This window comes from Trachymyrmex septentrionalis, unplaced genomic scaffold, assembly GCF_001594115.1.
Source record: "Trachymyrmex septentrionalis isolate Tsep2-gDNA-1 unplaced genomic scaffold, Tsep1.0 scaffold87, whole genome shotgun sequence".
Lineage (NCBI taxonomy): Eukaryota > Metazoa > Arthropoda > Insecta > Hymenoptera > Formicidae > Trachymyrmex > Trachymyrmex septentrionalis.
Genome location: NW_017306059.1, coordinates 2527861 through 2543228, shown reverse-complemented (window position 1 = coordinate 2543228; position 15368 = coordinate 2527861). Strand labels below are relative to the sequence as shown.

At 33.8% G+C, this 15368-nt stretch overlaps 1 long non-coding RNA gene across 1 annotated transcript in view; it reads right to left on the bottom strand.

Annotated features, from left to right (window-relative positions):
• Positions 1–3158: 3158 nt before the first annotated feature.
• Positions 3159–15368, bottom strand: part of LOC108755485 — a 47645-nt gene continuing 35435 nt past the window's right edge. The window contains exon 3 of the long non-coding RNA XR_001939769.1: positions 3159–3328. This is a non-coding gene — a long non-coding RNA (uncharacterized LOC108755485). The remainder of the gene's footprint in view (positions 3329–15368) is intronic.

Genomic DNA, 15368 nt, shown 5'->3' with positions numbered 1-15368 from the left:
GACCTTATAAACCAGGCCTTTTCCGTTTCTCCCACGCGGGGATAACACTATATATCGAGGGACCATGACGCCGCGATGGATCAATTAATAAAAAAATGCGCCGTTACCACGGCAGCCATTACCGCGTGCTGTGGGGAATTACCGTCATCTAGGCGAGAGGTCGATCCCCCCTGCGTTTATTTTCGCGCGTAAAACCGTTTCGCGCGCGAGCACAAAGAGACATCATAATTAACGTCGAATGGCGGCGAGCACGAAATTTGAAAACCTTCCACAGCCGCATTGTCACCCGGGTCGTTATACTCGGCACTGCAATATCCGAAAGTATACGTAATTTAACTTCTCCCATTAAACGTCGGAAAAGAAACGTTGGGGGTGGAGACGAGCATTCGCGCCTTTCCAATCGGCAGAAACGCTCGTCAACAACTCATAACTTTGCTCGCAACGTTTTCACGCCGGAATGTTTTCATCTGGAAGCGTGATTATATTTTGTATGACGTATAAAGGAACATCCGTGACATAGTCGTAATGCAGTAGCGCAGCCGAGCGCTATGCTCCTTGATCTGTGTGAAAAAATGCATGTTTGGGTAAAAAAAAAAAAAAAAATCTTTCTCGTCGTCGTCAGTAAGGCGCCGTCTTGCAAATTGCTTAATGCTCTATTTCTATTCTTAACTCGTCGAGAAATGCGAATGAATATTGCTCCAAAAGTTAGAACTTCCGGAGCGCATTTTATCATGGAATATTAAAGGAAACTCTCCTCAGTTCTCTCGAAAATGTTAAATAGTTAAAATGAAGTGCCAGGTTGTCGAGCGTTCCAAACTAGTTCGCGATGTCTTTTGCGCAATTTACAAGCGAGAGATTCGCAAAAGTTAAATCCCCTTGCGAGAGGATCGGCGATATGGAGCAGGAAATATTTATCCGATGCTTCGTTACACAGAGATGCGATTTAACTGGACCACTTCATCCATTGTTGCGAGCATTTAAATTTTAATTGAACGTACTGCACCGCTCTGCGTCAAAATCGATGGGTATAGTCGTGACGTAAAGCCGATAGGGACGAGTTCATCCTTGAAATATTCAAAGACGAGACAAGTACCGCATTATGGGGGTAATATAATGTGCGCTGGACCAACAGATCTCTTACTCACGAAGTTGTACCTGACTGCTATGCGAAATCGATACCTAACATCAGAAATAAAGTATCGACAGTAAAAGCATTCGGCAACATATTTTTGCTCGCTGAGACTAAAGTATCGACGCTTTCGCTCCATCGGGTATCTGATAACGAAATTCTCGATATTTAATTAAGATTGAAAATGACAGCAAAAACTTTCGACGCGCGCCTCGTGTCCATATTTTTTTCGGTGTTTTTTTCAATGTAGCAAGGGAAGGAAGAAGTGAGGGGGGAAAAAGAGAAAGAGAAAGAGAAAGAGAAAAAAGAGCTGATATAGCGGTCTTGAATATCAGAAAAAGGAGCTGATATATTACTCTACGTATATTCTCAATTTACTGTATTTTCTTGGAAAAGATAGTACGAGTAGTTTAAAGGAGAACTAAATAGATAATATAGAATAACGGAATATTAAAATTGTCATAGAAATAAACGTTATATTTCAACAACTGTTTTTAAATTTATTTTTCGTTAGATATAGTACGTTTACGTCAATTTGTGAGGGGTACTTGTATACTCATGCTGGATGCATGGATTATCAATGACACATAATATTTTTGTTTGCGTTTGTTACATTTGTTAAATAATGTATGTGCCATGTTAAAAAAATTACGAAATTATTATACGAAGGTCAAATATATCATGTACTAATATTACATATATAATAAATTATATATAATAATGTGACCAATTATGACAACCATTAATTATGTATCCAATTACGATATCAAAAATTATCTTATAGTCACATTCCTTTTTACAGCTGAAATATCAACAGCCTGAATGGAAAATTTATTATCGGTGACCCGTGCGGCACGAAACGTGTTAAAATAACACTGAGAAACGATAGTTTATAATTATTCGGCGTACATGTATCTAGCGATGCGTGTAAAAACGATCGGTCGAGAGAATTAATATAGCAAAATCGCGCAAAATTATCGGGCGTCGTCAAATTGCTATTCGCATCAGGCATGGCGCAACTTCCGGGGATATATCTACCGTACATTTTATTTTTATTTGCGTTTTCTCTATACGCTACTATCTTCTCTCGGTCGTTACGGGAATTGATTAAAAATGTATCGATTCGGACGTGCTTCGCGTGGCAAGTTCGTTTTATTCGCTCGAATAAAAAATATTCCTAACGAAGCGAAGTCACCGAAGCGACGCGCGATCTATTCCCGCATTTATCTGTAGAGAAAAAAAAAACCCTTTTTATGCGTAAATGCTCGTGTACAAAGAGCGAACTCGATGGAGTTTACGGTATTTCGATAAGAATGCAGTATCGGGCGGCATTTTGCTTTTGATATCCGGAGTGTTTTTGACATTGATATCTTTTACTACCTACATCTTTTATACATTCAACGATACCAGCAGCAAAAGTACAGCGATGCAAAGTGTACTTTGTGAGAGATAAAAGTATTCTAGGCAATGCGTGGAGGATCTTTAAAAGAACAGAGTTATTCATTGAAAATCTGGGAAATAAAAAAACCCGAGTAAATAATCGTAAATGCAATTGGCATTATTAGCTGTAATAAATGTTCGTACACGCGTACTTTGTGATAAGCTCTATTTCTCGTGCATTTGCGCGATGATTAATGTTACATCCCGCATGCAGATAATGTCTCCGGACATTTCCGCTTCGATTCTTTTTCTCTCGTCGGCGTGTCGACAATGATACTCAGACGTGTCAATTAATAAATCGCACTCTCGACTGAAACCCACTTGGAGGGTGGCCGCCTTCCATCCGTGCAACCATGGTGTCCGATTGCTGTGCCAGCACATTGTTGTAACCGCGGTTGTGGTTGGTCGAATCGGTTCGGTTCGGCGGTCCGAAGTTCGGCGACACCGAGAGACCAGCCTCGGATGAAAGCCGAAAGATCTGGTCAACGATCCTCGGGCAACTTCCATCATGTAGCATATAACGGATCTGCAGAGTTGCTGCTGCGACAGCGCGATGCAAGTTGAAGTTACTCGTGTCATTCAAGCCGGTCAACGCTGTATCCGCAATCTTTCGCTCATCCCAACCCGTACCCGTGGGACGATCCATAAAGTTGTAATTGCTACGCTTCAATTCACTTCACTACACACCCACGCTCGTAATGCGTCATGGTCCACTCTCATTCGCCTTATTTGCATAAAGTAAGCTCCTAGTAACGGTATCTAGAACACGTATCAATTAGCGAGCCAGCCGACTGTTTTCCATCGTAGACCTGTTATCGCGAATATACTGCGAATGTTGGGCAACTGTTTCGATTTTACCTGCCATTCTGATTAGTTCGGTTACTGGAATAAACGAGCAGAGACACAAGCCGACGGTATTAATTTCATGATAACAGTTATTCAGATTGCGCCGTTATTTGCGAAGTAAATAAAGTTGTACGACTATGTTGACATATTTTCCATATTTTCTCCACATATTTTTTTCCAATTTTTCCCGATTTACAATACTGCGACAAGTGACACATGTGATATCTAAACCTGACACTTGAGTCGTGATTTTTTTTCCGACGCTATGTTATATAAAAGTCAACTTCTTTCATTTTTACTTATTTAACATATTATCAAACAACTTCAGATATATACAGATAACATAAATATTTTCAGATGCATTCTATATTTGTAACAAGTATAATGAAATCTCGAATCATCTTCAATATTATGCGAAGTCAAAAACAAAAGTCTTGAATATTTGAATATTTTGTTGGAATATTTGTAGAATTTCTCAAGATTTTCAAGAAACGTTCAAATAATATTCAAATAGCAATTCGAATCTTTGTGTCATTGAATTGTGTCCAGTTTCATATGAAAACAAGATTCAAATATATATATGTCTCTAACATAGTTACTGCATTCAGTGCCACGCGTAATAATATAAAATAATAATAATAATACAAACTTCCAGGACACCGCGTATGCTAAAAACTGACTTTTCCATCTAGATTTTTCCTTTCTTCGCTTCGAAAAGTGCAGCGAAAATAAAATTCCTTTACTATCCCGAGACGCGAGCTACCTTCACATACGTATTGAACCAACGTTTTTTGAGAATTCTTTTCTTCTTTTTCTCCTTTCACTACTTTCTGTCGAACGTCACGATGCAGCGCGGGGATTAGCAGCACATTCGAAGCAGACGGCGACATCAGGTCGCGCCTTTAGAAGCCACTCTTGCAGTTATGCTATATTCTTAGCCTTTAGAACTACCGATGGAATTCGCTTCCTCGGAAAAGAAGTTGAAGTTGTCATGTTTTCCCAACTCTCAGTATATTATGTGTGTGCGCGCTATGTATATATGTATGCTGCGTGTGTGTACGTGTACGTGTGTGTTTCTTCCAGCCGATAATCAACGCGTTCTATTGGATTGATTGTGAGTAGCATAGTTTACGTTTAGCCGTTTTGAATAGCGGCCGTCGTACAATTATAATGAAACATTCCGATGGCTCAAGGGAAGTATTACCAATCGATCTGGTAACTTTTTGCATTCCTCAATCTCATCTTGATTGCCCGTTATCCATGCGAATTACGGAGTCTGGGATTCGTGATTCGGCGTTGACTTATTGTCAGATTCACTCAAATTATCCGCGCACGATTCCCAGCATCGAAAATGATTTGTTAATCAATTATGCCCCGAGGGCCGCTATAACTAATAGTGATTTCGAGATTATCCGCATTATATTAAATTAGTGCATATTAAAAGCAGCTGTATGTAAAATTGACAAAGTTAAACGCAGAAACATAAATATTTTAAACAATTAAATATTCAGTAATAACATTGTTACATTTAATAGAATATACATGTACTATTTCATTGTCAAAATCGATTATATTGTACTGAAATTATATATTTTATGCGCTTTTAACGTGTACTAATTCATTGCAGTGCGAGTGCGACCGAATTCACCGTGAGAATATAAACGACTCCTCGCACGAAAACTATACATGTACATAAATCTACCGATTCGCGTAAAACTGTCGTCATAAAATACTGCGCTTGCATAGCGCGTGTGAAGATATTGTCAATTTTAACTCAGTCATATACTGCAATGTTGCCGCACACGAAGTAAGGAATACATTTCAGGAAAATTTCGGTAAGAACAGGATATACAAATATAATTAAAATTCTAAAAAAATTCTATAAAAAAAAAAGCTCATGCAGACACCGAACGGTAAAGTCGCGGTAGATCTCCTCCGTGTAACTGATACGAAAATGATTGTGTGGAATAGCCGAGAACGTGAACACCATTAGCACATAGATTGCCACGTTTGCATATTCCGTACGTACGAGAATTCTACGCATAAGTAGTTCTACGAGAGGCAATGGAAAACAATCTACGGCACAGTCGAGAAATCTACCGGGATTTCTCGGAAGCGGTTGGCTTCAATAGCATCATAAATTCCATTACTTTTTACACATTTTTTTGAAGAGTTTATCTTATCGTCAAAATGTAATATGTATATATATATATATATGTATGTACAAATTTATATTTTATGTAATTCTAATTGTACATAAAGAATTATATATTCAATTTAGAGATCGAAATTAGACCAATGAATAAATCAATAAATAGAAATAACGCTATTTTTGCGTCAAAGTGGAATTTTAGTGTTTAATAATATTGCATATTTTATACATTCAAATTTTTGCAAATATGTATGGTATTTCAGTTTTATAAACTACACGCCAATAAAGTTTGTCAGATCTAAATGAAATCGCGAACTGATAAAGCCGAAATTAATATCTCTAATTAGATTGATCGTTCATTTTAATAATGAAATTAATAAAGTATTAAAAATCAAATAATTTACTGCAAAAAATATTACCTCAGTATTGAATCTGAAACTCCCGACTTTCTCGAACGGAGATATTCGACCATCGAGGAATGTGAAATTATATATCCATATTATATGTATTATAAAAATCAGAGTTTTGTAATAATTTAAAGAGTTTCAAATGTCACAGATATTTAAAAAAGTAATAAAAAAGATTTATTCATAGATATAACGTGTATTCCATATATATCTTGCTTACAATTCAGTAAAGAATAATAAGAATCATTTTTTTCGTTTTATGCGAACAAGAGAAACATTTCTGAATACATTTAAATACCATAATAGCGCGAATAAGATTGCTGCATTAAAACGCGTGTTGCCCGTAATGCTCGTTCAGTGTAAATTAACTAATTTAATCTCGGTTTATAATTTGTTGTTTATATTATTGTTTACCTCCCAAGAACTAGAAAAAGATAAAGAATAAATTGAACCAAGATTAAAGTTAATCTTACGTTGGCGGAACTGAGTATACGGCCCGGTTTTCCAATGTAAGATTAACTTCATCTCGGATTAATTTACCATTTATTTTTTTTTTTATTTAATTTATTATTTCTTTTTTTTTCTAATTCTTATAATTAGAAGAAGATAAAGAATAAATTGCAAACCGAGATTAAAATTAAACTTACATTGATAGAATTGGGCTGAAATTATATAAAGTTCATGAAGTTAAAAATTATGAAGAAAATCTTCTCGACGACTTCTTTCGATTTATTCGAAAGGGTACAAGCAGAAAGATCCTGAGAGTAATCCAGATCATTAAACTCACATTAGACTATGACCTCGAAGTTAAATCTTTCTCGTAAAAAAATCGCGCTCTGTACTTCAGCCCGTCGTATACAAGTTCTTTTTCGAGCTTCGCGTCATGCGGGTGCATTAAACCGCAAATAGGCCGATTAAGAGAAGCCCTTTACGGCGTAACATTTGCACCGACGTAGACCGTAATTGTTCACCGCATCGTGAGTCTTCATGTTTTTATTGCAACTACACTTCCTGCGTCGACAGCCTCTCTTGCTAATCGCAACAAACGGAGGAGACGGCACTCATGAGACGCACTTGAAATGAAACAGCAGACAAGTTTCGAATACGTGGCCTACGTATATTCGTTCACTGAGCAAAAGTTCACTTTACTGCCACGTTCGCGACCACGATTATTGCCTCAGTCGTATTGCGGTATTTCCTTCTCGAATTACGCTAATTGCACCAGCAAGCAATATCGCATGATAATAGCCACCGCAGACACGACATAAATATCGCGCGAAATTAGAGAATATAATGCGAACCTTCAATCGGTTCGCAACACTTCCAAGTAAATAAAAAATCAACTGAAAAGCGCAATCACATCATAAGCTATGAATAAGTGAATACCGTTTATTCCGTATTTTGACGCTGCAGTTATTTATTAAAAATCGATTCGCTTAATTAATCACGTACCTGCCGGCGAACGAAAATTGCACTTTAAAAGAAAATTTTGTCGTTAAAGGAAATATGAAAAAAATACGATATACAATATTAAAACTTTATATTATTATATAGAAAAAAACTGTATGTTAAAAATTAACATTTTAAGTTAACGATAACACAAGTATACGTTTTCTCTCAAGTAAAACTTGCGTGCTACATCGCAGAATAACGACGACAAATTAACGGGGGGAAAAAAAAGATAAAAGGATGCGGTAGAATACCTATATTTTATAAAAGAAAAATTCTATTTAGCATCTCTTTAGCATCTCTGAGCATTCGCAAGAATATCGCGGTATGATTTAACGCAAATCCATGATATACCGCAACGATATAACACACTGCAGCATTAATAACGTTACTATCTCCAGCGTCGCAAATAACGTCGGATTCAAGAAATCGTGGCAACAACTCCCGCGGATTCGAATAAATACGTAATTGCCGGCAAAGTGCATGCACGAATACTTCGCTGTGCTACACTGAGCTTGCTAGCCTTTAGTTTCTTAGCTCGTTCCAGCAAGTTTGTTGCTACGAACCCGACTCGTACCATACTGTATGTCAGCTGTAATGCGCATACTACTTCTCTCGTAGCAAGAGCTAAATTATGGCTGATAATATTTTAACGCTACGAGTTATCTTGACGGCGACAGACTCTACGTTGCGGTGAGCGCAACGTATTCTCGAATTCTTATCCTTTTCATCTTCGAATTTCTCGTTTGTATCTATATTCATCTCAAAGGTAAACTTTGAATATCGAGTTGCGAAAGTAGCGTGAAGCATCGCGCGGAAAAAAATGAAGAAGCACGAAGAAAAAAAAATCTCAAAGAAAAAAAATTTATATTTTTCCTTAATCTTTATTCGCTAATGAAAAAAAAATAACGCAACATTGAATCTTCAACAACGAATCTACAACTTTTCTTCCATCGTGAAATTTTTGACATTTCAAGTAGGTATTTATTTGATTTAAATTAGATCACAACAAATTTGTATCATCAGTAATAACAAATCTTTTTCCAATCTGTCGCAATTTCGAATGTACTTTTTAATCGAATATGTGATTCGAGAGGACCGATGTACGAAAATGTTTAACATTAAAAATTGAGGACATAAATTATCGCGGATAATCGACTTTAATTATATTTTCATTAAGGCGCAATCGACTTTATAAATTCGATATTCGAGCTAATTATTTTATTATACTTTTATCTGCATTCCATATATATAATTGCATTATCATGTACGTGTCGTAAAAAGAGATGTAACTCGCGTAACTCGTGTAACTCGCGCATGTGCTGCGATTGAAAAATGACTAGATAAATTCTGATCCTTTAAAATAATAACGGATATAACCACCTTATCCGAGTTTAGACCAATTATCGGTCGATAACAGTGCGATCGGTAGTATTTCTTTTTTCTAATTTTGTAGCGAGATGCTCCTTCGTTCGTTATGAAAGACGTTACCCCTCAAGTTAAACAGTCGTAGCACGGCGCGATCCCGCCCATTCATAACTCGATGCGATAACGATAACAAGGTGATAAGCCACGCTCACGCTCGTGCCTCGTTTGTCCGTTATCGAGAAACCGGGAATGACGTCGATAACAACGATTCTACCTCTCCCACGATCGTTCCGATGGATATAACAATTTCTGAGAATAAACTGATACCATGCATTTGAAAGATGAATGACATAGCATAAAATCGAAGCTTCTTCTTTGGAAAAATTATCATCTTTCTCTACTGAAAGTTCGACCGAGAGACAAACGTTTCTTTTTGTGATTTTTCAATGCTTCTATTCACGTCAGTTTAATCATTTTTAAGTTTAATTAATTGTTAAAATTAAATGCTTTTATAAATTGGTACATAATATTCGATTTGATGACATTTGAAAATAATTAAACCAAATAAAAAAATTGATGAGAAATGTTTTTTTATCGATTAAAATCCTTTCCATTTAGATTATATAAAATATAATTTTACATATTCTTCTACATAATTTGACATACATAAATAAAATATATTTATATGGCGTTCAATTATTGGAAATAAAGTTAAATAATAAAAAATGTCAAAAATACGGTATGTGAATATCTCGGGAAAGAAAATTGATCTTCGGAAGCGAAGGTTCGATCATCCTATTCTAATATCACAATATAGAACCGAAACTTATTTTTCTTACAAAAGGCGCGAATTCTATCAGCTTTGACGCGTTGCAAATTGAAAAGATTCGAAAACCTGCTGTTATAAGTTCTTCCGTTACATTGGGTAATCTTTCAACGTGAACGCTGATGCTTTTCTTCAGTAATATACACATATATACGCTTAATACACGTACATTGTATGTATTTTCTCGCAGCATGATAGTTATCATAAATCTATATACACTTAACAGTTAATCTTCTTGCGCAATTAGATATTTTCTTTAACTTTGCAAGTTTCGCACATGGAAACATATGATTTAATTGCCAAGGTATTTATATGTGAAGCAATTATACATAAAATAAGGAAGCCACAAATTGGAGAACTTTCCAAAACGTCCCGAATTCAAAGGAATGAAGATTATACATTGCGAAGCTATGAGGAAACCGTAACAATCTCCGTGAGAGATAAAATATTCTTTAAGAGATTGAGAACGTACGAGGTTAAGAAGAATTGACTTGGAACTAAGCCTTTCAACCGCAATTCGATTGCAATCAATCAAATTTTCGCTGAAAGGTAAAACGATAGGTATAATCCAAGGTAATCCCCGCGTGTAGACTGCAATTGTATTATCGACGACATTTAGGAAGAACAGCGAAGTGATCTCAGGAGTGCCCTTTTCAAACTAGTTCCAACTACAAACTTCAATTCCATTTTATCAATGTGATCGCGGTTGCCTTTATGAGAAACTAGTTTCACGCATTACATGTTACGAAAAGTGTAAATGTTACAAGATTTTTTTTTAGGAACAGCAAATTTTCTTTTGTAAAACTCATTGAAGAAGATTTTTTGAATCAAATGTATATACGGAAAAACGGTTTTAACAATTTTTAAATTTCTTAGAGTAAAAACTTATTCCAAAAAAGTTAAAATACTGCCACTATTGAAAAAAAGAGTGAAAAATTTGCACATTTGAAGAATGACAGATTTTCATTTTTTTGGAGTGAATCTCACTCTAAAAAAAGTGAGATTTTTTTTCTTTGGAATAAATCTCATTAAAAAAAAAAAGTAAAAATTTATCATTCTTATTTAAGAGTGCAAATTTTTCACTCTTTACAATAGTGGCAGTTAACTTTTTTGGAGTGATATTTCACTCCAAAAAATTTAGAGAGTAAAGTATCTAAAAATTTATTGTAGCTAGATATAAAACTGAAAATAAATTTTGTTAGATAATCTACTAAATAATATGTAGGATGCTCAAGTTGCTAGAATGTCAACATTTTTTTGCAGCATTGGTCATCATGCTTCACACACACACAGTTTTCTACATGATTTATTTTCATGGTCCAACGAAGTTATTTTCAAATCTGTATATATATCTACCTAAATTTTTAGATACTTCAGCAAAATCGTTCTGAGCGTATCGCAAGTGAAGCACTTTGAAGCGAGAATAAAACACATCAAAGCTCTCTTCCATGTGGATACCTGTTCTATTTGAGACATATAGTTCCATAGAAACTCAGAAAATACTAATAGTATTAAATTTTACATCGAAACAATCGGAGTTTTATCGATTATTGAATAACGATTCTGCAACTGGGTAACGAGGCTAACGCGAATTACAGATTATTAATAATTGTTTGCCTGCGTATAAATAAACATCAACTCTCTCGTTACTGCTGAATATTAGTTCATATACCAAATACATCGAATACATTTTGTTGTTACAGATATCGCGATACAAACGATACATGTGTTCTACTAAAGAATTGCGTGAGATTCTTTTTTATCAAAATCGTGAAACTGCACAAAAGACTTACATTAAAATAAATTAATTTTTTTGTGGGAAATATGAAATATATGTAAAATTTACGTAGAAAAAATATTATCGTTAGAGAAAATACACATTTCCCTTTAAAATCAATCCAATCCAATTCCATCATTTGATGTACTTTTTTTTGCATCGTGCATTTTCCGTTGTTAAATTGCGGGTTTAAAAATAGATGGATAAAAAAAAATGATGGCCTGGTTTCACGACGACCGACTGGGTCACCAGTTTTGACAGCAATGGAATTTTTTTGCGGGATTACGTAAAACATCCAATCATGTTATTGGATAGGTGGCATTAATTTATTGAATTATTTTACGAGTTATCAGAGCATATCGGAAGCTATGTCGTTTTTCCCATCAAATCGGCTTTCCCCGCTTTCCATTGATCATTTAAACAAAAAAACGTATCGCTATAGTTGGTTCGCATTTCAATGCGTGTTACGACACTCAACTGCACACGAATGCCGAGAATGTACTCGCGATTAAAACACTCTTTGATGTTGTCAGTAAACACAAGAACCGATCAACGCAAATGTGCGAGAAATAGCTGTAATTATCGTTAGTAAATTTGACATACAGATAATTGGTAATTCAACTTGAACTGTAGACGATGTTGTAGTAATTTCGAGATCTCAATTAATAACAGTTTCCAGATATAAACGTGAGAAGTAAACTGAATCGATATAAAAATTTATTAATGATCAGTTTTAAAAAAGTATATTTTTAATAAAACATGCAAATATTAAATAATGAATTCTAAAATAATTTTGTATACTGATAAACTAATATAATAAAGCATTATTAAGTTTTTAAAGACACTTTTAAAGGATTGAGTGAAAGATTCTTTTTTATCAAAATTGTGGAAAAAAAGTTACAAAAGATTTTATATTAAAAATAAATTTATAAGTTAAATTTTAATATATGTAATTATTTCTGTGGAAAATATATTAACTTAATATATGTAAATTTTCCGTTAAAAAAATAACCGTTAGAGAAAAGATTTCTCTCAAATCAATAATTTTTTAATTAAAAAAATTAATCCGCGACAAGATTGATTAATTTTGTAGTATTTTTCGCACAAATCCAATAAATATCGAAGTTCGTGCAGAAAATCGATTACAATTTGGCTTTAATACTTCGATGTTTGTTATGAAACATTACGCGGTATTTCTGCGTGTTTTATTCGGGATATTATCGGCCGCACTTTATTAATAAAAATAATTAATTGTTCCGCATATGATTTCGATCAAATCAAAGAGATCACACACGTGGATGGGTCGAGAGCAAGCGAGCTGAAAATGTCACGAAAAGTCATTGACGGCTAGCAAACGCAATTGGCTATCACTGCAAATAATTTAAGTGTAGCGCTTGGAAATTATAACCCCGTGAATTTTCACGTCAACGAAATTATAGACGCTTTTGCAGGCAATTTGTGAATTATAAATTCGATTTCCAATTCCTGTTTACAGTGGCGTTAAACACATCGGTTTATGAAAATTCGCTCTATACGATATAATCTAATGTAATATTACAACTATTAATTGGTTTTCAATAACAAAATATCAATTTCGATTGGAAAATGTTAATTTTCGCAATATTCTGTAACTTCACAGTATCGGCGTGACAAAAATACAATCAGGGCATTTTTAATATACTTTTCGCGTTACGTAAAGTATTGCAAGAATGCTTAGAAAACTCATAAACGAGATTCTCAAGATAAATATCGTTCTTTCTCCCGTGTTAAGGAAATTGTTGACAATGATCGACCATCTGACGCATGTCTTTTATATCCGATCGACATTTCAAAGACTGCACCCAAAAAAAGATTTCTTCGAGTTAAAGAAATGTTTCTTTGCAATATACGGTTAAAGAAAAAATTTCTTTTTTTGATTTGAATGCCATTTCTTTTAATTTCTTTAATTTCTTTAATCAAATTAATTTTTTTTATTTGATTTCAAAAAATAATGTTTAAATCAAAGAAACATTTCTTTAAATCGAAGAAACCTTTCTCTGAGTATGATAATTCACGTACTTACTCCAACACACAAATCCATATCTAAACCGTATACACTCGAGTAAACTTATCAAATCAATAACAAGTACTCTTATCATTCATTCCTAACGGACAAAAAATGATAATAGTATTTGCAACATAAACTTCGCCAGACAATGTGTGCAAAACCTTATCAAAGACACAAAATATTTACTGAAGAGAAATAGAAACCTTCGAATTTATGTATGATTATACGTCCTTTTTATTTTTTGAATTTATATATACGATACATATTATCTATTCTCTAAATCTGAATCAGTGGGTAGTCCCTGATTATCTAGTAGCATACTTGGCACTGATATCAGTGATTTATCCACTGATTCAGATTTTGAGAGTAATGTAATATTACGAGTATTAATTATTTTTCAGTACACTCTTTTCACTTTTAAAATTAGAATACAGTTATCCATTTAAGGGCGCGCTAACAGAATATCCTGAAATTTACAAATCAAAATGCTACAGCAAGAAAGTTTTCAAAAAATTAAAAAAGTTATGTATACATATTTATTTCAAGTAGTAGTTTTTGAGATATAAAGATTTAAATGTAACTAATTACAAATTACATTTACACGGTCACTTGCCCATGAATTGCGTGCGGTAGTAGTTTAGTGAACTCTCCCTTCAGCGTTTAAACGTAGTCTGTAATTGGCTACATTAAAATCCTTATTATTTAATAAACTAACTTGCTTAAAATAAAAATTCACAAGTAACTTTTTTATTTAATTTTTTTAAAACTTTTTGTAAAACTTACTGTATTATTTTGATTCGTGAATTTCAGTATACCTTATATAACAATGATTTCTTACGTTATTCGAAAGTGGATCAATTTAAAACATACGTACAACAAAATTTATCCATATGATATCATCACATATTTAATATATGTTATCGAAGCTAACGTTAATATAAAAAAATCATAAAATCTCTAAATATTATATAAGATCAAAGAAGCTTTCATAAAATAACATTGAACCAAGGAAATTTCTACATAAATATTCTAACTGAGCTTATCTTCCATATCGGCTTCTCCTAATTCGACTTGAAACCTCTTTGAAACCGTCTAAAATTATTCTCTTTTCATATTCAGGTATGGAAACGAAACGAGATTTATCTCATCAAAAAGTAGCTACTGTGTTATTCGAGGATCTACAATTGGGATTCCACTTGGAAAATAGAGCTTATATATTTGCATTATAAAAACTTCAGAACATTGCAGGAAACTACTGGTACATAACAGTAAAGCTTCGAAACCAATTTCATCTACATACATGGCGGTAGATTTAACAGAAAATGATAAATATTTATGCAATATGAGGGAAATCTCCAATAAAATGCCGCAGCTTGAACTCCACAAGATTCGAATCGAGTTCAAGCAGGATAATCTTTCAGATTACTGTCTACTATTCTAAAATATTTATGAATCTCGTACCAGTATTTTCTATTTTCTTCGGTCCAATTTTCCATTTGCTGGTTAACTTGTGATTAGGCTTAATCTAATGATAACGTAAAAATTGTATTCTTCTGTAGTTTCACTGAACCAATGGTTTTGTAGTGAATAGCTTTTAAAATTATCATTATACAAAATCATTAGTTTGGTGAATAATATAAATCCATAGCTTAAAAAACACAATTTTTACATTATCATAAAATTAAGTGAGATTATTAATTTTGAAGCACAATAAAGAGAAACTAACGTTTGTTTGTTTACATACCAATAATAACAAAATTAAATAACCAAGAGATGAACAAAATAGATAATTAAATATATTTATCCGATAAGATAGAATACATAAAATATGAATACGTTTCGATTAACAGAGTTTCCATCAGTTCAGAATTTTATTCGGTTAGATAAACTGTACGCACCGATGTATATTAAAAGCCATTGTATACTG